Source organism: Martes martes, assembly GCF_963455335.1.
Source record: "Martes martes genome assembly, chromosome: 7".
Lineage (NCBI taxonomy): Eukaryota > Metazoa > Chordata > Mammalia > Carnivora > Mustelidae > Martes > Martes martes.
In genome coordinates this window covers 5,436,160-5,461,589 of record NC_137894.1, presented here as the reverse complement: position 1 = coordinate 5,461,589, position 25,430 = coordinate 5,436,160, and the positions used below count along the sequence as shown (strand labels likewise).

The window sequence follows — 25,430 nt, the reverse complement described above, 5'->3', positions numbered from 1 at the left end:
TCAATAGCACTGGTGTCTGACTGTGCGTCTAGGCCCTTGCTGGGAGCTCCTGACATTCACGGAGGCGTTACAATGTACGAAATGCAGCGTCGTGCGGCCCCCGTCATACATGACCGCTTTTACTCCTCCCAATTCCCCCCCCCCCCAGAAGGGGACATTCCTGAAGTGTAAAAGGTGTCAGAGAAGGATGTGGGTCACCTGCCCCGACCATCGTCACGGGACCGGGGAGGTACATGGAGGGAACAGTTGCTCTAAAGAATAGGAGAAAACAGGGGCACCTGGGGGGCTCAGTGGGTTGAGCCTCTGCCTCCGGCTCAGGTCATGACCTCAGGGTCCTGGGATCAAGTCCTGCGTCAGGCTCTCTGCTCAGCAGAGAGCCTGCTTCCCCCACTCTATCTACCTGCCTCTCTGCCTACCTGTGATCTCTGTCAAATAAATAAATAAATAAATCTTTAAAAAAAAAAAAAAAAAAAGGAATAGGAGAAAACAGACTTCCCGGAAAGGAATTCCCAAATGGGAACTCTGGCTTCCAAGTTTGGTTCAGCCACACCACAGCTGTGGCCTTGGGAAGTCTGCTTTAACACTTCGGCGTGTCAGTGTCCTCCTATGTGAAATGATGACCAGAAGCCGACATCCACCTGGCACTCGGGAGCCTGCACAAGTATGTTCATCAGAGCGGGTCCATGAAAGTGGAAAACTGGAAACATCCCACAGTGCAACAATTCGTTTAAACAAATGAAGACACACACACACCATGGAACGGCATCATCCGTGGGTGATGATGTGGATGTTCATACACAGGAAGGATATTTGTGGCCTATTACCAAGTAGAGAAGTTGTTGTAATTCAGTATGCATAGTGCTATGTCATTTTTGTTATTTTTGTAAAAATAACATATTTACACGTATCATCATTCATCTGTTTAACAAGATTTACTCTGCACAGTTTCACCGGGATGTGCATTTACATGCGGGTATGTGGGTATAAATTGTCCAAGGATCTCCACCAAAATACAATGTCTCTACAGGGGGTTCTTTTTCTGTTGGGCTTAGCTGGTTTTCAAATTCTTTCACAATGAACTTGTGTCATAAAGAAATAATAGAGATATAAAATGTTTACAATGCAGGAGCTGGAACACCAGGGTCTGCCTCCATCCAGGGGCATTTTGGTGGGGCCAAGTTCATCTGCCGGTTGCTTGGGGAATGAGGAACCCAAGCAAAGGCCTGAGAGGTTTTAAGGGATTTCATTCGGGCTCTGGAGGAGTCAATAATCTTTTTCTCCCTCTCCCCCTTGTTGTGAATGTCTGTGTCTACTTCTCTCCGCTGAGCAAACACAGCCAGGTGTCTGCTCCTAGGGGCCCTCCTGGATTTTAGGGTTCCTATTTGTTCTTCGGGCAGGCCATACAACTCCACTGATCAGGCCGGGCCTCTGGAACTCTGGTCTCTGCATTCCAGTCACGTTCAGGAGAGGATACCCTGGGCATCCTGATCAGACATCGGTGTTGCCCCAATCCCAGTCACCCACCAGGACAGGGGCCATCTTCGAAGGAATGCTTCTCCCCCAGGGAGCACATCACATTTCTGACACCGTGAGTCATTCTGGTTTCAACCCAGAATGTAATGTCACTTCCAGGTTGTATGGGCACCTCCCCATCAGTCACTCCCTGATCTATAACAACGAATAAAAGTTACCATATATCAGCGTTTCTGTCCCAGATCCTGGGCTGGGGATGGGCTCAGGCAAGGCTCACAATAACTCTGTGAGGGGCTTTCATCCTCGTTTTACAGATGAGAAAACTTGGGCCAACTTGCCCAGGGACATGCGGCAAGTAAGCCTGGGCTCTTCAACAGAAGGCCCAGTACAGGAGTGACCAAACTGAGTCTAAGTCATTCACTGAGGCTGCTGTCACCCAAGTTCATGAAGCTAGCAAGTGGAAGAAGTTAAAATGTACTGTATCTCGCGCAGATACGGCCCCCCTCCCCGACTTACGCCCTGACACACTCCCCACCGGCCCCTCCCTGACTTGTGTGCCTGACCACGGCCCTCACTCCCCACTCCCCCGTTCTACTCCACACTACAGCAAATACTTCTGGCAATTCCAAGAATCTGTAAGAATGTTCTCTTTTGCCCTGGGGCCTTTGGACAGGCTGTACCTTCCCACACATTTGCCTGGCACAGGCCTACTCATTGAGATGCCACCTCCTCCAGAAAGCCATCCCTGAGCACCCCAGCCCGAGTACCCTTACGGGCTTCCTTGGTTCATCCTGGCATGTATCACACGGCATCGTGGTTGCCTGTCCTCTTGCCACTTTCCCTCCCCTGCAGGGCTGCGAAGCCTAAGCCAGGGCCACTCGGGCCGATGGCGAGGTCCTCAGCAACCAGCACGGTGGTGGGCACAGAGGAGGGAGCCAGTAAGCATTTGTTAATTGAATGCTTGATTATCAGAGCTGTGTTCTGCTTTGTTTGGAGAATACAGCTTAGGTGCACTAAGTGGGAGGATATAAAATGACAGCAATGTGGCTTCCTGTCTATCCTATTAAGAGGGCATAGTAGGCGAATGCTCTGGGGTCGTCCTGGCTCAGCGCTCTGATGTGAAAACCACGGTGTCCTCCTTTGCTAAAGCAAAGAAGTCTCGGGATACTGTTTTCTCACTCCCAGGCAGAAACAAACCATGTTCTGAGTGACTGGAGTCATTGCTCAGAACACCAGGAGCTGGTTTAGGGTGGGGCGAGGGGCAGTGGCCTTGGGGCTCCAAGTCTCTAAAGGCCGGGGCCTCTGGGCTGGGGGGAGGGGTGAAGAGTGGCAGGTTCTGTCCCCGGGAGACTGCAGTCACTGGGGGAGAGACAATGGGGCTCAGCATCTGCTCCTCGCTGGGAGAAGGGACCCTCCAGTGAAAAGCCAGGGAGAGCAGGGAAGTGTGGGAGGAATTGATGAGGAGAAGGGGTGGAGCCAAGGAGAAGCAGCCGGAGGAAGGAAGGGAAGGGGAAGGAAGAGAGGAGGGAGGGGTGAGGATTCAGGCTTTCCTTCCTCTCGATGACCTGGTCCTGGGCTGCAGCCGCTCTGGCATTGTTTCCTGCGGAAACCCTCGGGGCCCACGAAGACCTCACGTTTCTCCCCAGCCGCTGGCAGCTGCCTCAGTCCGAGGGTCAGGCATCCAGCAGGTGCTCAATACTTACTTGGGAAAATGAGAAACGTGGCCAAGTTTGCTCTGGGAACTTTTGCCTTGTCTTCTCCCCACTTCTTCGGAGAAGCTGAGGGCAGAGCAGGTCTTGGGAGCACGCCCAGGCGCCCCATGAATAATTGACCCTTCCTGGCGGCTGTGCCCGGCTCAGTCCGAGGACTCGAGACCGGCCCAGCGTCTGAGTCAAGAAGCGGCTCCGAGTGGCGGGCGTTCCGGACGTTGGAGGCCGAGGGTCCGGCCTGCCCGGGAGCGGGGTCTGGGGGAGGCCAGGCTGTGCCAGAGCCCGCGGCACCGCGGGGAGGCGCTGGGGCCTGACCCCCCGCGCTGCGAACGGCCACGCCTCGGCGCCCCCCAGCCGTGCGCCCGGTCGGGGGTGGGGGGGGGCCGAGGCCCAGGCCCGGGGATGGGAGAGCCCACGGGGGGCCGATCCCAGCGCCTCCTCCGAGTCCCTTCCCAACCCGGTCCCGGCACTCGCAGCCCGCGCCGCTCCCTCGAGCCTGGCCGTCCAGGGCTCTGCAAACAGCTGTTTAAAGGCTCTTTTACAGTTCAGTGCTCTGCGGGGATGTTTGTTCCAAGCCCATCTGCCTACTTTAAAAATATATAAGTAAAGAACACACCCAGCTTTCCACCCCTGGCTGGGGAGGGGCGGACTCGGCGGCCCCCGCCCGCACTTCGGAAGGAACCTGCACCCAGCCGCCGCCGCTGCCCCCGCCCCCACCCCCACCGACCCTCCTCTCGGGAGGACGCCCCGGGCTTCCCAGGGGGGAGGGGGCACGCAGCCCCCCGGCCCCCTTTGTGCGGGGCCGGGCCGGGCCCCCCATTTCCATGCGAGGTTCTGACGCTCCCCCTCACCCCCGCTTCAGTTAATCTTTGTTCCCCTTTTCTGCTGAGAGGAGAAAAAAAAAAAAAAGAGAAAGAAAGAAAAGGAGGAAAAAAGGCGTGACTTGATTTTCAAACGAAACTCCCACAGCAAACAAAACCCTTTTAGAGAAATAAGAAAGGAGGAAGAAGGAAGAAAAGAGGGAAGAAAAAAAAAAGGAGAAAGAAAACCCTCCAGGCTTTCAATTTGAGTGGGAGAGTTGAACCGAAAGAAAGAGAAAGAAAGGAAGAAAAATCCTCTCTGCGGTAGAAAGAGAAAAGAAAACTTGGGCTGACAAGAGGGGGGTGCTGGGGGGGTGGAAGGAAGTGAGAAAACAAAAGAGAGATAAAAGGGCTGCTTTTCTGTCTCTCTTCCTCTGCGAGCTGGGTTAGGAGGAGCTGTTTTGCATCCCTTCACGTCAGCCCTGCCTCATTCCCTTCTTCCAGGGAGGGAGAGAGCGAGCAGGAGGGAGAGAGAGCGAGAGAGGAGAGGGAGAGAGAGGAGGGAGAGAGAGAGAGAGAGAGAGAGAAAGAGAGGAGCCGGAGGGAGGGCGGCAGGAGCAGGCGGCGGGCGCGCGTGGAGGCGGGCGGCGGGCGCGCAGCAGCAGCCCGGGCGGTGGGCAGCCAGGAGCCCCCGGCCCGGCCCCGGCCCCGGCCCCGGCCCGCCGAGGGCCCCAGCGCAGGAGCCGCGCCCGGAGCAGGGTGAGTGTCCCGCGCGGCCCCCCGGCCCCCGGCCCCGCAGCCCCGGGCGGCGCGCCGGCGGGGGCGCGGGGGGCGCGGGGGTGGGTCGAGGCGGCCGCGGCCGACCCGCCCCCCGCCTCTCCCCGGGGACGGCCGCGCGCAGGCCCGCGCCGCGCTGCAAACATGTCGTCTTTTCCTTTCACTTCCACATTCCCTCATGCCGGGGAGCTGGAGGGAGAGAGGGAGAGCCGGGGAAAGAGGGAGAGATGGCGTCTGGGGGGTGGGGGGGCGAGGAGGGGGAGGGGAAGGAGGGAGGGAGGGAGCGAGCGAAAGAGGGCGAGAGCGAGGAGAGCGCGCGAATGAGAGAGCGAGCGAGGAGAGAGAGAGGGAGAGAGAGAAGCAGAAATGAAAGGAAAGCGCCGCGGTGGCGGCGGCGGCGGCGGAGCGGGAGGCCGGGGAGGCGGCGGCGGCGGCGGCTCCCGGGCCCGCACGTGGGTGTCCCGGCGCCCCGCGCGCTCCCCCCACACCCGGCCCGGGACTCAAAGTTTCACCCCCTCGCCGCGCCGCCCCGCCCCTGCGGCTGCCCACAAACTTTATTCTCCGGGTGGCGGGGGGGGGGGCGGGGGGGGGCGGTTGCTGCGCGTCCCCGCCGTCCCGGGTGGGGGGCGGGGGAGGGCCGAGCGCGCCGCCGCGGAGGAGGTGGGGGATCCGGGGCGCCCCGGAGGGCAGCCGGCGGCCACACGCGGTGCGCTGCTGGAACCCGGCCGGGCCGGCGTCGGGGCGCCCCGGGCGGGGGACCTGTTGAAGGCGCTCGCCGGCTGGCGGGGTCCCCACGGCCTGTCCCCAGGCTCCCTAGTTTCACTTCCCCCTTCCTCGTCGCCCCTCTCTGTCTCCTCGCGGTCATTTTCCTAATTGGACGGAGCTGTGGGGTGTGATCGGCGGCGTCAGATTAGGGGGCCGGGAGGCTGCCGGGTGGGCGCGGGGACCCAGGGACCGACGGGGCAGCCCCTGCAGGCGCGCGGATCCCACAGATCCGGCCCTAGTGCCACCGCCCCCCGAACTGCGGACTTGCTAACTAGTGCGTATCGGGTTTTTTTCCAACTTGCCTTTTAAGATGACTTTTATGGTCGCTGCAACTGCTTCCCTCCAGTCTGAGCTGTAGTTTGGGAAGATTTAAGAGGCCTGGGAGGTGCTGGCGTGGGTTTTAACTAACCCGAAACGGTCCTTAGTGTATCTCTAAGCTCAGCGTTGGTTGGGGCAAAAGCAGAGCCGTAGCCTGGGTGCGTTTTCACAGGGACACTGCTAGGTGCTCGTCCTTCCCCGTCTGAGCGGTCCGCGAATGACCATCCTGGTGGCCCACCTTTGAGCTGCAGGCTGAGCGCCCTAACTGTTAAGAACGCCCTGAGCGCCTTTATTTCTATGCAAAGTGGAAACTCCTAGCCGGTGTGGACCTGGAGGGGACGGAAAAGGTTCCCGTGGGCGCCTGGGAAATTCACAAAAAATTCCCCCACAGGTGTGCAGAGCAGGACTTTGCACCCTTAGGGGTCACCCAGCCAACTTTGAAGCTACTCTTTGAGTTCTGCCTTTGTACACGTGTAAGCAAAAACAGTCAAAGTTCATTTCTCCCAAGTAAAGGGCCCCAGGCCCTGCATCCCTGTTGTGCTTTTCTGGGGGGAAGGGGGCCTTCAGAGTACCGGGTCTTATGGGAGAATGGAAGAAAACCACCCCTAATTGTCATTAGACATAGAACATGTATTTTTAGTGTTGGTGATTAAGCCAGGGGCCTGTCCAGTTTTGGGGGGGTGACCCAGTATGATCGTACCTTTCTTGCTTATTTTATTTGTTTATTTACTTGACAGAGATCACACGTAGGCAGAGAGGCAGGTAGAGAGAGAGACAGGGAAGCAGGCTCCCCGCTGAGCAGAGAGCCCGATGGGGCTGGATAAGGACCCTGGGATCATGACCTGAGCCACCCAGGCACCCCAGCTTTCTTGTTTATTTTAAAGGGAATATTGTTTTCTAGAGTTTTCTTGATGCCTTTATCAACTGGCCCATGAGCCACATGTCACCCTAGGCCAGGCACCTGCCTGACCCTAATTGGTCACCTACAGCTCCAGCTGCATTCCCGTGCTCCAGACACCTGCAAGACCTGGCTTCTCACTCGAGGGCAATGGGAGTAGAGCTGCTTTCTTTTGAGTTGGGGCGGGGGGTTGAGCATTTGGGTCACATTTTCTTTCCTGTGGTCTCTCCTGGTTGCCCACTTGTCTATGGAGGAAGATGCATTGAGTCAAAATGGGGACAGGTGCTCACTGTTCTCCGGGCAGATTCCTAGGTGAGTCCTCATCCTGTGGTGTGTGGCCGGCAGGCCATTTGTCCCGTACTGGGGTCACTTCCATTCCAACCGGGCATTTCCTACCAGGGAGACTTATTTTAGGCTCGCCGTCTGGAGACAAGGAGACAGACAAGGTCTGGAGCCGTCTCAGATTGAAGGAAGGGAGACTAATGGGACCACCGGAGATTTTGCACGACTTCTATTTTAGGTTTGCCTTGGGGCCCAGAGATATTTCTACCAGAGTCTGCTTAAAAAGTTCAAGTTTGAAGTTAGAAGGGAGTAAATAAAGGAGAAGGCCGGTGTGTCTCAGAGGGTGTTTGCTCACCACCGGGTCCCAGGCTCATGTTGCTGAATGAAGGCATCTCTGCATCTGCTGAGACTCCTGTTAATGATGATGGTTGATCTCAACCCTAAGACTTCAGAGCTGGAAGACACGTCAGAGATTGTCTAAGAGAAACCGAGGCACAAGAAAAGCTCCATGCCCAGGGCCACACTCTGCGGGCAGAGTCAGCATTTGAACGTGAGCTTCCAGAGTCCATGTCCGGTGCTCTTCAACACAAGGCCATGGCCTCTCTTCCTGCTGGGGGTGCCGAATCAGGCTCTGTCCAAAGAGCGTGGCTCTGAGAATAAGGAAACCATGGGTGTATGCTGCCTGCAGGGGACAGGTAGATGGAACACCTTACTGTCCCGGTGTGTTGCCCATGTACTGTTCCGAAAGGTTTGACAGGCCAGTGATGACTGCTGGGGGGAACTAGGAGCAAAGCCTCCAGTTCTGTGGGGCAGCATTTCATCATCAGGATGTCCCCAAGTCACAGTCAGCAGTTTGGGATCTGCCCTGCTTTCTTCATGCTTTGTACTCGTGTGCGATTTATTTAGGATTGGTCTGCCGTGAAGAATGGGTGTAAGGAAGAGTCAGAGGCTGAACTGGTATCTGTTCATGGGTCAGATCTCCTTCTAGAACGTCAGCTTGTGAGGGTAGAAAGTCTGTGTTCATTGCTGAGCCCCTGTGCCCAGAGCAAAGCCTGGCACATGGTGGGCCCTCTGTAATACTTGGCGAGTACGTGTACTGGGCACTGGGGAGAAGACCTCCCTCCCAGAAGGAACCCACGAGTGACACACAGAGGCGGGGATGAGAAGGTGATTGATGGGACCTGCAGAGTTTTGCAGTGAGTCATGGCTTCAAACAAGCTCCAGACAGGTAAGGCAGGAGATGCTGGGAAGAGTCGGTCCGGAATAGGTGGGGGCACTGGGTAGAGATTGTGCAAAACAACAGAGATCTCAAATTGCACTGCATAGACAGAGAACAGTAATAATCACGTATCTGGGGCCGGGCTTGTGCTCTGAGTGTATGTCATGTCCCTTCGTATTCCCATTTGGCGGATGGGGAAACTAGAGCACAGAGGAGTTGAGTCACTTGTCCCAGGGCACAGAGCTGATAAACTTGAACCCTGGCTGTCTGGCTTCGGACTTTGCCTCCCTGGCAAAGAGGTCAGGCATCTGTCCCCACGCCAAGGAGCTGAGGCCTCAGAGCTTTGGGGTTCCTCAAAAGGATGGCAGCAGGAGAACTCAAAAAGGAACAGTTGGTCTGCAGTGGAGTGAAGCTGGCCAGGGCGTGTGCCCTCTACTCCCACAGCCAGAGCCCACACAGTGCTCCAAGACATTCACCCAAGGAAGACGCTAAGGAATGGTTCTTTGAGAGGCCTAACTATCCCCCAAGCAGAATGGCTAGTACCAGATCTGGGACTATTTTGCTCCTGATAAACATTTAGGAGATGTTTTTCTTTTGAAGTATCCTTTTCAGCTTAAATTTTAGTTGGTATGTGTTTAAAACTGCTGGGAGTCCTAAAGCTAGAAGTATCATCTGTTGCCCTTGAGGCCTCCAGAAGGTGTTTTCCATGGGTGTAAACTTCCCCTTTCTTTCTTTCTTTTTCTTTTTTTTTTAAGATTTTATTTATTTATTTGACAGAGAGAGTACAAGCAGGGTGAGAGACAGAGGGGAGAGGGAGAAGCAGGCTCCCCACTTAGCACGGAGCCCAATACGGGACTCAGTCCCAGGACCCTGGGATCATGACCTGAGCCAAGGGCAGTCGCTTAACCAACTGAGCCACCCAGGCGCCCCCAAACTTTCCCTTTCTACTCCAGGATTCTGGGCCAGGCTCTCCTAGAGCACAAGGGCTCCCCTTTCATTGACAGTATGATTTACGTCTCTGTGCTGGGCCCGACCTCATGCAGCTTGTAGTCTCCCTGGGAGACAGACACTGAACTAATAATTATACAAATACTCTTTAATTACAGTTGTTATAAACGCTTCAAAGGGAAAATGGTACAGAGGCCGTGGGAGCCGATAATCAGGGAGGATGGAGGAGAAGGGAGGCTTTCCTGAAGAAAGGCCATTGAAACAGCCACGGGAAGGGTGGGTGAAGAGGCTTTAGCCAGGGTGGGATAGTCCATTAACCTTGACATAAACCCTTGCTCCTCTAAGCGGTCCCAGCACCCCCAGCATCAGCATCGCGGCCCAGGAGCCTGCTAGAAGTACAGAAACTGCATTTTTATGCAACTCACCTGCATGGTACAGTCTGAAACATGCCAAAGGAATCCAAGTACTGAGCCGGGAGCTTGTCAGCTTGGCTGTGAATGAGTGAGGTGGCCACTGGGAAAGTTACTTCTCTGGTTAATGAGGGAATTAGATCATCTCATGAGTTCCTCCTGGCTTCTGTCATCTTTGGCTTTTGCTGGTTTGTGCTCTTTCCAAGCTTATTAAGAGCAAGGGCCCGGGCGTCTGCAGCTTCCACCTCTGCGGGGGCCTGGTTGGGGGGGGGGGGCGGGGGCGGGCAGCAGGCACGGGTCCGAGCCATGGCCTGCTGTCAGGAGACGCTGCACAAGCGGCCCCACCATCGAGGGCTGTAGGGAAGGATCAGAATGATCCGCAAAGAGCATGTGCAGCTTTGTTGCACACAGAGAGATGGTCTTAAGGTGACCCAGGGAGGATCTGGCCTGAATCGAGAGCAAAACGGGCAGGGGTCAGAAGGGCTTTGGGGAAGAAAGGTGTAACATTTCTGCCGAAAGCGGAACCTGAAACGGGGGAGTTGCTCAATAACCCATTGCTTGTGAACATGAGACTTAAAGCGTTGCCACAGAGTTTTGCGCCTGAGATCCCCACATCAGTGTAGAGAGGACGGGGCCGGGGGGGGGGGGGGGCGAGGGGGTACTTGAGTTGCACGTGCAGCTGTGCCGAGGGTAACGGGGGTGAGCGTGCACTTTGCACCCAGAGCTCTCGCCAGCTTCCAAGGGGTCTGTGGCCTCCCCGAACTAGAAGCAAATGCCTTTCTTAACTAATCTCCCCAATTATCTTAGGACGCAGCACTTGCCAAGGACCGGGCACCGTGGTAAGCACTTTCTGTATATCTGGTCATTTGGGTTGAAGAGCTTTCCGGAGGTCAAGTGTCAGAACCAGGCCTGGCACTGGACAGTCGGGCCCCAGAGCGTCCCTGCTCACAAAGCTTCAGGTCGCTAACAGGGCGGGTGGGACTAGGGGAGAACTCTTCTGGCAGAGCAGAGATGGAGATTATGGAAGTCCCTGCGATTTCCGGTCACGTGTCTTCTGGTTGCTCATGCATAAAACAGAAAGGTTTTTCCCGAGGAAACAGGTTGCACATCGTACCAGGTTGCTGGGCTAGCCCGTGAGAGCCTGTGTCACTGTTGGGCCCAACTCATTTTTGTTTGCTCAGGAAAAAAAAAAAAAAGAAAGAAAGAAAAAGAAAAACAAATTAGAAAACAAGACGGCCAGGCTAAATTAAAAATTCTAGCTTTGGGCGGGAGATGCTCGAAGACGTGCCCTGTCGAATAAGGGGTGAGTTGGTGGCAAGAGACTGGGGTAGAGTCCAAAACGGGGGTTAAAAGATGTGAGAAGCCAAAGCAGGGCCGAAAACGTATGTCGAATCAGCAGCTTCAAAAGGTAAAATGACTGGTTCTTACTACTTACTAATTAATGTGTGTAGCTCGCAGACCTGACCCTTCCCCCATCCCCAGCGCCTTACCCCCAAGTACAGAAGCCTTTTGTTTTCTCTTTAATTCATTTCTGTGTTATGTGAATTTTTATCAGTGTGTATTATCTTTCTAATCTATGTATTTATAAATGGAGTAAAAGGACTGTTAGAAGCGGGTTCACCTGTACGGGGTTTTAATTCTGTCTTCTCCAACCGACATCGTAAAGGCATTTCTGATATTAAATCTGTAGGCTGTATTGTGTGTTTATTTTGGAAGTACTGAGAGACGTGTTGGAAACATGAGGATTTTCAGTGCCGTCGGAAGCTGAGAGTAGGGGATCATGTTGTGGCCGGACCGCTTTCCCTTTCTTCCTTCCGTAGCCCCGGTGTGTAATACGTAAGGGGATCAAAATCGGGGAAGAATGATCACACAGAAAGCAAGAGTGGGTCCTCCCTCCAGATTTACACGGGAAGCTGTAACTTCTGTGATGACTCTTGCTGATGCGTGGTTTGTCTTCTGGGTCATGTCTGAACGCCATCCGTGACCCCATCCCGTTCCCAGTGGGGCAGCCGTGGATGGGCTTCCAGATGGGGAGGGCTCTCCCGTGTGCGTTCGGTGAAAAACAAGAGCCAAGCTTTGGTGGTGGTTTTCTGCACCATATCACAACCTCCTCACAGGGACCACATCCCCTCCGGCCTTCTGAAAAGCATCAGGTACCCTTTGGGGGCTGACGGGGCTGGTAGGCTAACCCCCACTCTGTGATGTTTGATCCTGGGGCCGCACCTCCCATCACCAGCCACAGACCACAAGTTCACTGTGGTCTTGCCATCACCTGAAAGCAGGTCAGCTCTGAAATTCAGAATTTTTCCCATCCCTTAACACCCCTGCCCACCCCTGCCCCAGGCTGGGACGTCAGTGCCTACCATCAGTCCCATCCCTACATCCCCTGTGTCCTGCCCCAGCTGCCTCCCTAGGCCTGTGCACCCCGCATTCTCCTTTGGCCCTGCCTCTCCCCAACTCCCGTATCACTCTCTCCCGCCAGGACTTCAGAGAAGAGTTCACCCTGTCTGTCCCTGCTTCCTCTCTCCCACTCTTCTCTCCAGCTCTGAAACAGTAGAACATTTAACCCCCTACTCCTCCCTGCCCTTGCAGAGGCCCCTGGCCCACGCCCTGATCACACCTGGCAGCCCGTCTGGGGGCCTCTACGTACCTGACTTCTCCGTAGCAGATACTGTCATGGAGAGTGTTGGCTTGTCACTCTGGGCTCTCTTCCTGCCTCTCTGATCCTACTGTTTTCTGCCATTCCCTCCTTTCCTAGCAACAGTTTGGTGCCTCTGCCATGGCTCTCTGCTGCTCGTTTCCCTTCCACGGCTGTGGTTTTAGACTCTTGCCCTGTCCCTGTAAACAGTCCAGAGCTGGGTTGACATTGGTTTTAGTTTTAGATATGTATGGATTTCTTTCTGCCATCTTTATTTTGTGCTTTCTCTTTCTTCTGTTTCTGAGTCTTCATTTGTTCTTTAACTTTTTAAAGACTTTATTTTTAAGTAATCGCTACTTCCATCATGGGGCTCAAACCCACCACCCCAAGATCAAGCGTTGCACACTCCACTGACTGACTGAGCCAGCCAGGCACCCCTGTTCATTTTTTCTAATTGATAAAAAGTTTTTTTCTTTCTTTCTTCCCTTCACTCTGTTTTTTCCTCTCCTGTGTTGCAGGTAATACACTGTTTCTATTCTTTTAATGCATGCAGACTGTAGAAGGTATAAAATTAGTTGGTGTCTCTGTCTTTTCTCTAATAATGCAACGACCTTGGAATGCTTTATGTAAAGTCACTGTTGTGACACATTCAGTTGTCACACAAGGGTTTAGATACATCTTGTTTCTCTCTTTTCAGGGCCACAAATCAGGCATTTATTTATTTATTTATTTAAAGAGCGGGAGAGGGGAGGGCAGACGGAGATGGAGAAGGAGAGGGAACTGACTCCACACCCACCCAGTGCAGAGCATGACATGGGGCTCGATCTCACGACCCTGAGATCGTGACCTGAACTGAAATCAAGAGGAAGGCTTAACCGACTAAGCCACCCCGGGCATTTATTTTTAATGTTCTGTGCAGTTAACCTTTGGTTTGATTTTCCACCTGTTTTCCATTTTGTTTACTTAGCTTTCTTCTTGTATCTCAGACCTACTTTCTGGGATCAGAATATCATGTGGTGAAGACCTTTAGTCATAAACTTTTCGGTTCCTGTTTGGCTAAAATCGTGTGTCATCCTTGTTGTTAACGCATTGTTTTAGTGGGTATAAAACATTAGCTTGACAGCTATTTTCTCTGAGTATGTAAAGATAGTATTCCAGACGTGCCTGGGTGGTCTGCTCATGGGACTCTTGATTTTGGCTCCAATCATCATTTCAGAGTCCTGAAATCTGGCTTGACACTCAGTGCAGAGCCTGCTTGTCCTGCTTGTCCCTCTCCCTCTCCCTCTGCTCTCCCCCTGCTTGTGTATGAGCACGCTCTCTCTCTCTAAAATAAATAAATAAAATATTTTTTAAAATAAAGTAAATAAAGATAGAATTCCATTTTCTTCTGGCCGGTTGTTGTTGAGAAATTGGTAGCACAATTCTCAAGTAATATCTTCTGCCTGGTTGTTGATGGTGGTGGTGTGTGTGTGTGTGTGTGTGTGTGCACGTATGCACACTCATTTGTACGTTTTGTAGCTCATTATTATTTCCTTAGGAGTGGATTTGAATCTCTTTGGCTAAGGATTCATTGGGCTTCCTGAAACCAAAGGTTGGTGACTTTTATCAGTTCCTGAGGGTTTTCAGCAGTTATCTCTTGGAATGTTATCTCTCCATCATTATCTCTCTCTGGTCTCTCTTTTGGGAACTCCAGTTAGATGTAGGATAGATCTTACTCTGTCCTTTATGTTTCTTAACTTTCATTTCATTTTCAGTCTTTCGGGTTTTTTGTAATGTTTTCTGGATAATATCTTACTTGTCTTCCAACTCACTAATTCTCTCGTTAGTTATCTCTAATCTTCTGTTTAGCCCTTCCACAGAAGTATTGTTAGTATCAATATTAACTCACAAGTTTTAATATATTCGCATGTTTCCATTGCAGTTACAGTTTTTGATGCTCATCCTTTGAGTTTTTAATCTGGATGATTATATTTTTTTTATTTCTTTGTTTCTATTTTATCCTTTTCTGAGGACACATGGTGGTTTGTGTTTTTTTAATAATCTCTTTCTCCTTACTTGTGTTTTTAATTCCCCGTTTTATTAATCACATTAACTATACTTACTTTTGGATTCTGTATCCGATAATTCCAGTCCCTAAAATGTTTACAGGGAAAGTTCTGTCCTACGATGCTTCTGCTCATTCCCACTCTTGAGGGCTCGCTTCTTATGTGTTTCATGATTTTTGCTTTTGCTTTTAAGATTTATTTATTTATTTGAGTGAGAGAGAGGTGGGGGGAGCACGCATGAGGGAGGGAGAAGCTGAGGGAGAGGAAAGAGAATCCTCAAGCAGACTCCCTGCTGAGCACAGAGCCCAAGGCAGGCTCTGACCTGAGCCAAAATCAAGAGTCACACGCTTAACCAAGTGAGCCACAAGGTGTCCCTGTATGTTTCATGATTTTTTTTTTTTTTTAAGATTTTATTCATTTACTTGAGAGAGAGAGAGACAGCCCAAGCGGGGGAAACGTCAGGCAGAGGGAGAGGGAGAAGCAGGTTCCCCAGAGAGCAGAGAGCCTGACGTGGGTCTCCATCCCAGGACCCTGGGATCGTGACCTGAGCCGAAGGCAGACGCTTAACCAACTGAGCCACCCAGGGGCCCCTGTTTCATGATTTTTGATTGTGAGTTTATGTTTGTTGGAATTCTATCTGTGAGGATTCTTTGAAATATGGAGAGAGTTCTTTCTTCCACAGAGGATATGTGCTTTTTACCAGACACCTGAGGCCCTTCAGATGGGTCCATTTATTTATAATTCTTAGTGTGCTGTCTTGAGGGCTTGGCAATGACCACAGATCCTCAGAGGAGCCTTTTTTTTGAAAGTCCACCCATAGCGAACACGAAACCAGATTACTTCCTTCCTGATTATATATGACCAGACACCCTACTTTGTCTCATCGTTTCCCTGTTGCCAAATAGTTTCTCTCCATATTTGGACAAAATCCTGGTCATGCCAGGCCCAGTTAAAAACCATGTATCTTCGGAGCCATCCCTTACAGAATTGACCTGCTCTCCCACATCCGTTGGCCCCTGTTGCCTTACCCCTTAGTCTGTAGACGTGCGTGTGTTTAGATCCCACATTGGATTCTGAGTTTCTGGAAAGCTCAGAGCGGTGTCATTTATTTCTGGTGTCATTTATTTCTGGAACCCCAGCACCTGGTTCACTGGTGGCCATCGTAGTTGCTTAATAGAGACCTATTCATGGAGCAGAATTTATGACAAAATCAAGTCTTCTCTTCTTCTTGGATAGTAATTAAAAAAAAAAAAAAATCCAGGCACAAGCCTGCCCTGTAATCTTAGATGAGTCCAGTTCACTTTTTTGGATCTCAGTATCCTCAGCTCTAAAATGAAGGGATGCTTCTGAGATCTCCACTTGTTCTAAGATGCCGGGATTCAGCACAATTTGCATGATTGTCAGTCATGATAACATGGATCAAGACTTGGCTCACAAATGGAATTGAGGGATGTGAGGGCCATGGAGAGAAGGAGCATGATTTGAAGCAGCTGGGCAGGATTTGAAGAGAAAAAAAGAGAAAAGACTCAGAGGCAAATTAAAGGTAATTTGATATGAGTAAAGATGGCATTTTAAAATTTGTGACTTGAGCTGACAACTTGATGGCTTTCTTTAAAAAATAAACAAACTAGGGGCGCCTGGGTGGCTCAGTGGGTTAAGCCTCTGCCTTCGGCTCAGGTCGTGATCTCAGGGTCCTGGGATCTTCCCTCTCTCTCTGCCTGCCTCTCTGCCTGCTTGTGATCTCTCTCTCTCTCTTTCTCTCCCTCTCTGTTAAATAAATAAATAAAATCTCTTTTAAAAAAATGAACAAACTATAACCCAATACATTTCAGATGGCGTAAAGATGGTAAATATAAAAAAATGAACCCATTAAATACTATGGCTTAAAACCCAGAAACCATAAAAGAAAAGATTGACGTATTTATACACAAGTAAGAAATTTCTGTGTGGCGAAAATCATCATAAATGGAATCAGAAGAGTCTCCTAATCCTCAAAACTAGAGAACATTTTTGCAACATAGGTCATAGATAGAGCTGGTTTCCTTAATATCTAAAGAGCTCCTACAAATCGTTAAGAAAAAGATGGTCAGCTCAACTTTTTCTTATGTTTTATTTTATTTCATCTTTTTTTTCAGGTAGCTCTAGGGCCGGCATGGGGAGCGAACTCATGACCCCGAGATCCTGAATCACGTGCTCCACCAACGGAGCAGGTGTCCCTCAACTCAATTTTTTTTTTTTAAGATTTTATTTATTTATTTATTTGACAGACAGAGATCACAAGTAGGCAGAGAGAGGGGGGGGAAGTAGGCTCCCCGCTGAGCAGAGAGCCCAGTGCTGGGCTTGATCCCAGGACCTTGGGGTCATGACCTGAGCCGAAGGCAGAGGCTTTAACCCACTGAGCCACCCAGGCGCCCCTCAACGCAATTTTTAAAAGAGGCTACAAACATGGACAGTTCACAGAAAAGGAAATACAAATGGTTCTTAACCTTGTAAGACCATGCTCAGCCCTCTGCTAATTAGAGAGAAGCAAGTTAACTCTATTCTGGAGAAGTCCTAGTGGGAACACATACTCCCGTCATTGTCTGTAGAGTGCATGTTGTATAGTGAGGATTTTGACAATATTTATTAAAATCCAGAGTCCACAAGCAATTCCAATTCTGGGAATTTTTCTCACAGGTATGTGGCATAACATGCAAAACGAGCATTTTTCAAGATAGTTCATTGGATCATTGGTTGTAAAAGCAAGAAGCCAAAGAAAAAAAAAGGAGAGAGAGAAAGAGAGAAAAGAAAAGAAAAAGAAAACCTTAATGTCCACCAGGAGGGAACTGGTGAATAAATTGTCCTATGATCATACAATGCAGTTCTGTGCAGCTGTAAAAAAAGAATGTGAACGTTCCCTGTGTATCCATGTGGTCCTGGTCGCTGAGATATTTTCTTAAATGAGAGAGGACAGGACAGAATTGCCTGTCTGCAATAGCTCTGCAAGGTTACTTTTAATACATCTCGAATTTTATGCCTTATGCGAGTATCCTACCTATCCCCCCCCCAAAATTATTTTTAAAGAAGGAAGCTAAGGTTTAAAAAAAAAAAAAAAAAAAGGAAGTTAAGGTGGAAAGAAGGAAGGATGGGAAGAAGAACCTCACCTTTGCTCTGCATTTTCACACAGGGCATCTTAGTTACTCCCTCACCTGTGAGGTTACCATTTTTATAGACAGAGAAACTGAAGCTTCAAGTCCGAAATGACATGCTCAAGTTCACGGAGAGAGCCCTGGAACCTGGCATTGAATCTAGTCATCACTCCAGAACCATTGGGCTCCCGTCTGTAGACAAGTGTTTTTTTTTCCTTGCTTTCCTCCCTTATTTTTAACGGACATCCCATTGGTTAAAGAGCACTGGCTGTACACCATGGCCGAAGGCCCACCCCTCCCAAGGGAGAGAGTGGAAAGTTCTGTCCCACCTCCCCCAGCTGGCTTGCTGGCTCTCAAATGCCTATGGGGCAGAGCTCAGGCAGTAGGTGGTGGAGACAGCCCCCAAGCCCAGCCAGCCACATCAGACACAATGAGGAGGATTAGGGATGGGCTTTGCAGCCCTACCTTTGAAGTTCCCAGCTTTTATCAGAGTGTCTGAACCTTAACATTATTTCAAGGGAGCTTTTATTACTGTCTGTGAACTGGCCTCAGGTAGGTACCAGCTGCTGCCAGGTGCCGAGGGAACACTTCCTGGTGCCTGAAGCCTGAAGCCGGGGCTTTCACTTTGTTAAATGGCGGAGAAGTTTTTAGGGCTAAAGGCACTTGGTACTTAGAAGATTCTGGAAGGATAATTTTCTGTTTCTATTTTTCTATCCAGAGGTGCAAGTGGATGGCATCCCTTTAATTAAAGGGAAGGAAAAGTGCTTGCTTGCCTTCTTTTTTTTTCTTTTTCTTTTTCTTTTCCTTTTTTTTTTTTTGGTCTTCTATACTGTTTTCAGAGTATTGACAGCTTCTTTTTTGTCAAGGAGAAATGCTGTAGGAGAACAAAGCTAAAGGTGTTGGCCGTGTATAATACGAGGCTGTAATTTATAGGTACAGCTTCACCCCGGGGAAGAATTTGATGTCTTTAAGAGCTACAAAATCATCCAGCACCACCTGTCCTCGTGTGTGGCATCCCATTTATTTTCTGAGCTGGAGTCATCATTTCTTAAGAAAGAGGCAGGGTCCTTTGGGGCCGAGGACTTATTAAGGGGGTAAGAAGTCTTTAGGATCCTTGGGCCTGAGCCGGCATGTCCAACCCCTGTCGAGATGCTGCTTGGTGTCTTTACAAGGGATCTGTCCCAGTGACCCACCCTCCCACCCTGTCCGTTCGTGTTTGGCTGGCTGGTGGAAGTGCCCCGAACATCACAGAGCTGTCCCCGTGTACGGTTTGTACCCAGCCATTCGCTGAGTGCATGAGCGGGTGGGAGGCACCCAGCATACGTTCATCAAATGAATAAATTCTTTTTATTATTAGAGGTAGACTTTCAAGCTTCGGATCCTAAAGAGCACTGGAGAAATTTAGATGTCTGCCATGATTCCTCCTTGGGTTTTCCTGACGCTTGAAATAATTAAGACCATCCTCTGTGGAACTGTTCCTTCCTTGGGCTCTGGGTCATCTCTGTTACGCAAAGGCCAACTTCTGTAAATCCTGTGCTGAGTACTCTTAATGCCCTCCCGAGTGTGCCGGTCCATATTCGTCCTGGGTTCTGGCTCATTCTCCAGGAGAACTTCTGTATAACATCAGCTAAGTTCTTTTGTTTCGGTTACAGAGCTTGTCGGAATCTGTCTTCCAAACCCCAATTTTATTTTATCTTATTTTATTGTTATTATTATTATATTTTAGAGACAGACAGAGCATGTGTGTGAGCAGAGGGGAGGGGCAGAGGGAGAGGGAGAGAGAGAATCCCAAGCAGACTCCACTCCCAGAACAACCACACCTCCCCCTACCTTTGCTTGGTCTCAAGACCCTGAGATGGTGACCTGAGCTGAAATCAAGAGTTGGACCCTTAACCGACTGAGCCATCCAGCCCCCCGCAAGCCCTCCTTTTAGAGCTTTTATGCCTTTGTTGTAAAAATTGATTCCCTAGGGTCCCCTGTGTGGCTCAGTCGGTTAAGTGTCTACCTTCAGCTCAGCTCACGATCTCAGGGTCCTGGGATCGAGCCCCGCATCGGGCTCCCTGCTCGGTGGAGAGCCTGCTTCTCCCTCTCTCTCTGCCTGCCACTCTGCCTACTTGTGCTCTCTCTCTGTCAACTAAATAAATAAAATTAAAAAAAAAAAATTTATTCCCTATCCAGGTAGGTTAACCCGTCTAAGCTCAGGAACTGGCCTCCCCCCACCACCCTTTTTGAATTTACTGTCTAAAGAGACGGCTATTGTCCTGTCCTCCACAAAGGACAAAAGAAATGTTTGTTTTGCCTTTTTGCACCTTGGCCCCACTGCTTGCTCTGTTTCCCTCTCCCGGTGGCAATTATTTGAAAGACCTGGACAGAGAAGTTGGGTTCTGAGTATTCTGGAGGGGGGGGGGGGTTGACTGTCTGCTTATGACTCACACCCTGCCTGCACTCACTCCGACCTCCCAGAGATTTTAATTCCTCTTTGCTGGAAACTACCCCTTAGCTCTTGAAAATATTCTTAGGTGGTTTTAAGATGTCTCTGTTCAGTTTGGGGGGTTTTTTTTGTTTGTTTGTTTGTTTGTTTTCCAAATCCAGTCAGGTTTGAATGTCCAAGGAATGAACAGTCTCTTGGCTCTTGGATCTCTTCCTTTTGTTTTTTAGAAAATAGATTTTATTGATTTTTTTTCTTGTTACAAAGGGATTTATGATTTTTGCAGAAAATTTAGGAAACATAAACAGGCAGAAAGGAAAAAGCAAAACCCTTCTATAATTATTAATATTTCAGTATATTATATGCCCTTCCAGCCTATATTTTTTTAATTAAAATGAGATCATACCATGTGTACCTTCATGTTACTTTTTTCTTTCCTTTTTTTTTTCTCTTCTGTAACAATTTGTGATTAAAAGTTTCATGGAGTTGGGGCACCTGGGTGGCTCAGTGGGTTAAAGCCTCTGCCTTCGGCTCAGGTCATGATCCCAGGGTCCTGGGATCGAGCCCCGCATCGGGCTCTCTGCTCAGAAGGGAGCCTGCTTCCCCCCCTCTCTCTGTCTGCTTCTCTGCCTACTTGAGATCTCTGTCTGTCAAACAAATAAATTAAAAAAAAAAAAAAAAAAGTTTCATGGAGTTAAATCTCTTCCTCCAAGTCACTTTATTACTTTTTTTTTTTTAGTTTTTTTTAAAAAGATTTTATTTATTTATGAGAGAGAGAGCACACACATGAGCCGGGGGAGGGGCAGAGGGAGAGGGAGAAGCAGACTCCCTGCCCAGCAGGGAGGCCTCCGTGGGGCTCAGTCCCAGGACCCCTGGACCATCCAGACGCTTAACCAACCGAGCCACCCAGGCACCCCTAATTTTTTCCCCATTTTAACTCCAGTAGAGTAAACACAGTGTTACATTAGTCTCAGGTGTGAGGTGTAGGGACTCAGCTTCCATACGCCTCCTGGGCTCATCGACTCCAGCTCACTTTATTTTTTATTTTTTTTTAATTTATTTGACAGAGATCACAAGTAGGCAGAGAGGCAGGCAGAGAGAGAGAGGAGGAAGCAGGCTCCCTGCTGAGCAGAAAGCCCGATGCGGGGTTCGATCCCAGGACCCTGGGATCATGACCTGAGCCGAAGGCAGAGGCTCAACCCACTGAGCCACCCAGGCGCCCCTCCAGCTCACTTTAAAGGGCTGCATAATATTCTTTCAAACGGAAGGACCATAATACAGTTAAGCAGCCTTCCTACATTTCCAGTATGTTCTCTTTTCCTGTCTCCTAAGGGACGTTGTTGGGTATTTTTGCCCACAGCCTTGATTATTCCTTGGGATCCGTTTCTAGAAGGGAATCCCTGGGCTGAGGACACGTTCTAAAGGCTCTTTTCTGTTGGCTAAACAGCCCTCCAGGAAGGTTATACTGTTATTTTTACTCCTTTTGGGTAAGTCCAAAGGCCTTTTCTTTTAAACCCTGGCTGGATGTTTCTCAAACATCACTTTTCCAAACGTGGAGCACGTGTCGGGGGAGAGTCGGTGTCTGGGCAGCGGCCTGAGCTGAGCGATGAGGCAGGACGTCCCATCCTTGCCCCGGGCTTGCGGTGGGACCCGAGGGCTGGGTCTGCTCGGACCGCCCGCAGCTGGGCAGACCTTTGGCTCCCCAGGAAGACCTTAGAAGGGTGCCCACCCTTAGAAGGCCCAGGACGGTCCTGGCCTCGAGGGTTCCAGAGTGGTGGGAAACTCTGACAGTCTCTCCTCCAAGAGGATGCCTGAAAAGCAGACATCCCACCCTAAGGCCAGAGACCAAGGCTGCTCCTCCCGACCTGACTTCGGGTTTGGGGTTACAGGTCCCGGGGATTCTCTATGCAACCCCCCCTCCTCCCCGGGGGGAGGGGAGTGCGTCTGCGCAGACCGTCAGCCCCGCCAGCCTGACTCCTGCACCACTGGGCTGGTGGAAGGCTTGATGGAATTACGGAGGAAGTAACATTTGCTCGGGCTAAATCGGGCCTTCCCGTTCCAGCTCCAGACTCGCTCGCTCTTCCTCCTTTTCGACTGTCTTCCTCCTGCATGTCAGCGCGTTCTTTGTGGCAGTTGGGCTGGCATGGCCTCTGAGGACCTTCCCTGCTTCTTAGCTTCCCTCCTTCCTCTCCTCTGCCGGGGGCACCCAGGCTGGTGCCCACCTTCCGGATCTGGCACATTCAAGCGAGTCACCACCGCTCCTTCCCGGCTCCCCCCACCTGCTTTCCCAGGCCTGGTGGGAAGGCCACAGGGGCTCCTGGAGGCCCAGGCTGCTCCTCTCCTACCCAGAGACACAGCATGCCAGCTGCTGCCCGTTGGGTTCCAAAAAACAACAACAACAACAAAAAAAACACACAAAACCCAGCCCCCTGAGATGAGGGTCAGACGTTTCAGTTTCTGTGAACCTGTGCTGGAAATGAGAGGCGCGGGCCGGGAGAGGGAGGCTGGAGGTTTCCCCTGGGTGGGCTTTGTTTAAAATTTAATATGCTCTTCCTTTCTCTCGATGCACCAGCGACGGCTTCGAGCTCCTTTGTCATCGGAGCCCCGTTATCTGTCTGGTGGATGAGATCTCTTATCTGCCGGGTCCTGCCTCTTGTCTCTGAATAGCCCATCACCATCCCACCCTCGCTCCCCCGCCCCATCCCACCCCCCCCCCATTTGTGACGCGCCCTTAGATCCCATTCTGCTGCCTGACAGAGAATGAAACCTGTCACTTCGCTTCTTAGCCAATTAAGACCTGGGGAAGATGAGGGTCCACTTTTAATGGTGTTGGACCCACCAAAGGCACAAGCGGTGGCCAACTTTAGTGTCCAGTTAGAGGGGGTGTGGAACCCTGCCCTTAGCAGTGGGGAGCATGCTGGGTCCCAGGGTGAGGGTCCCGGCTCAGGGTGGCCTGAGACAGGGTCATGGGTTTGCCCCCCTGTGTGTTCCAGCTTCTGCCTGGGCACCATCTTGGCCCTGGGGAGCTCTGCAGGACAGAAAGTGTTTTCATTGTGGAAACAGGGAGCTGTTCTTTTCCTCACAAGCCCCCCACGGAAGTGGGCTCTGAGACAGAGGGGAGGACGTTACCTTAAGCCATAGGACTCGGGTCCACAGGAGCCATGGCTCTACATCTTGGCTCCCCATCTCCCAGCCCTGATGAGGCACAGCCTTCCCAACCCACCCTTGGTTTCATGGCCTGTGAAATGGGTTTATGAGCCTACTTTTTACAGCTGTGCTCTGTGCGGGGTAACACACGGAAATTGTTATTACCCGAGTACTGCAGGGCCGTCAAGTCAGTGAAGAGCCATCCTGAGTTTTTTCTCTCTTATGAGTCTCCTTACTCATCAGAGCAGCAAACATTTACCAGGCACCTACCGTGTGCTCAACTCTGTGGCATAAAGGGAAACAGCAGGGCCTTTGTGCCCAGTGAGCCCTCAGCCAGAAGGAATATTGGCTTTGCAAACAAGAGCACGGGAAGTTAGGAACATGGCGGGGTTAGGAGTGTATGCAGAGAAGACTGCCTGGTGGAGGTGGTATTTAGGGGAGTCTCAGCAGACAAGGGGAGCGGGAGCATCCCATTGGGTACTGGAACATGCCCAGGCAGAAAGAACCGGCACATTTGAAGACCCAATAGTGGTTTGGTATAGATGGCAGGTAGGATGTGTAGGGGAGATGGTAGAAGATGGGGCTGGAAGTGTAGGCAGGGAATGTGTCCATTCAGAGGCTAGCCAGAGCCCCCATGGGCTCTGAGCAAAGAAGCAACATGACAGATCACTGGCATCAATCAAGGGACTTGGGACTGGTGTTCTAGTTAAATCCATGTGGGTAAATCCCCGTGGAAACGTTGACCTGAGAGTTGAGAAAGCCCTCAGAGGAGTAAGTGTAGCACTTCGGCTTGAATTCCTCCTCCTTTCACCTAGAATTTCAGCTTTGCACCAATTGTTTACAGATAATTTACAAAAGTGCATTTTCTATGCTTGATTGTATTGCTTAAAACTCACCAAGAAATAACCCCAAGTAAAATTTTTCCACCAGGGTGTGTTCCTAATACATATTTATGGTTACCAAATTGACTTGAGAATGTAGGAAGCGCTTTTGAAATGTTGCATGAGTGCGTGAGATCTTTGGGCTGGATTTCCCCGAAGCCGGGCAAGAGAAAGAGAAGGCAAAAGAAATCCTGTGTTTGTTGAGCACCTGCTCCGGGCCCGGCACAGGGCAAGGCTCTCTGAATTCAATAACCCTGCAAGAAACAGCCTTCCGAACTCATTAGGGGCAGGGAAACAAGTTCACACAGGCGGCCACTTCCCCAAGGCCTTGTACCTGTAAGGGATGGTAGGGGGATTGGAACCCAGGTTTGAGAGTTAACACTCCATCCACTGAACCACTCTGCCACCCAACCCCTAGGGCACACCAGAACAGTGAAGGAGGACATCCCAAGGTGGCCGGGTGAGCCACTGGAGAGCCTTCTAGATAAAAATTAGACTGAAAATACGAGCTCACTCCCATTTTCCCTCTGAGAGCACTTCTGTTGGCTGACGGGCTGAGAACACGGCTCTCCTGGAGAGCCTTCTTCCAAAGGGTGATGGTTGGAAGTCCTTGGCTGCATTCTGATTTGGGTGTTTCAGCCGGCTGTGTAGACGCTACACAGAGCAGACGGAGAGAACATGGTGCCTGCAGGGAGAACAGGAGTTTTGGGGGGAGCCGCAGGAGCTGCTGGCACGCCAGGGGGACTGTGAACTTCCTTTTGCATTTGCAAGGGCCCGGTGGGGGGTTTGGCCAGAGTTGCTTCAAGTTCATGTTCAACAGGCAGTTGGCCTGGGGTTGGAAATGTGGATTTTTGGGGTGGGCCTTAGAGATCATGTAGGAAGGGAAAAAATAAAAGCCCACGTGGGTCCATTGTAGTAGTTGGATTTTGCTGTTTTTTTTCCTTCGAGGGACGAGTCTGCTATCCCAGTAACAAGGGCATGCTCGTGTGCGAGTGGGGACCACGGAGGATGAGGGTGACTCCCCTGGGTGCCCCTGGGAATGAACGTCCTCCTCCAGAGGGGACCTCCAGAGTGACTGTGGGTCCCTCCCCAGGGCCGCCATCTTCAGATGTCATTGCCATTTACGGTTCAAATCCACTCACGCCTCACGTTGGTCTTGGTGACTTCCTTAACCGTGGCCAGCGGACAGTTTGCAAAAACACTCCGTCGCAGAAGCATTTCTCTTCCCAAAGCACAGGCAAATGAGCATTCAGAGAAATCTTATTATTAAGACAGTAAATCTTAAAAATTTTAAATTTAAAAATACGGGAAAGTGTCACGGTGTCAGAGTGGCTCTGTCGCTTGAGCGTCCGAATCTTGATCGCAGGCTCGTGAGTTTAAGCCCTGTGTTGGGCTCCGTGCTGCTTAAAAAAAAAAAAAGAAGAAGAAGAAGGAGAAGGAGAAGAAGGGGGAGGAGGAGGAGAAGAAAATACGGGCAAGTAAAAATTGCCCATAATCTCCTCAAAGTAAAAATTACCAACACTGTTCAGTGCCTTTATGTCTGTGGTCCCAGCCTTCTGCAGTG

At 50.9% G+C, this 25,430-nt stretch overlaps 1 protein-coding gene across 1 annotated transcript in view; it reads left to right on the top strand.

Annotated features, from left to right (window-relative positions):
- The first annotated feature begins 4,609 nt into the window (after window positions 1–4,609).
- ZNF710 (zinc finger protein 710) overlaps window positions 4,610–25,430 on the top strand; it is a 63,698-nt gene continuing 42,877 nt past the window's right edge. The window contains exon 1 of the mRNA XM_080808159.1: window positions 4,610–4,741. The gene's annotated coding sequence lies outside the window, so the exon portion shown is untranslated. The remainder of the gene's footprint in view (window positions 4,742–25,430) is intronic.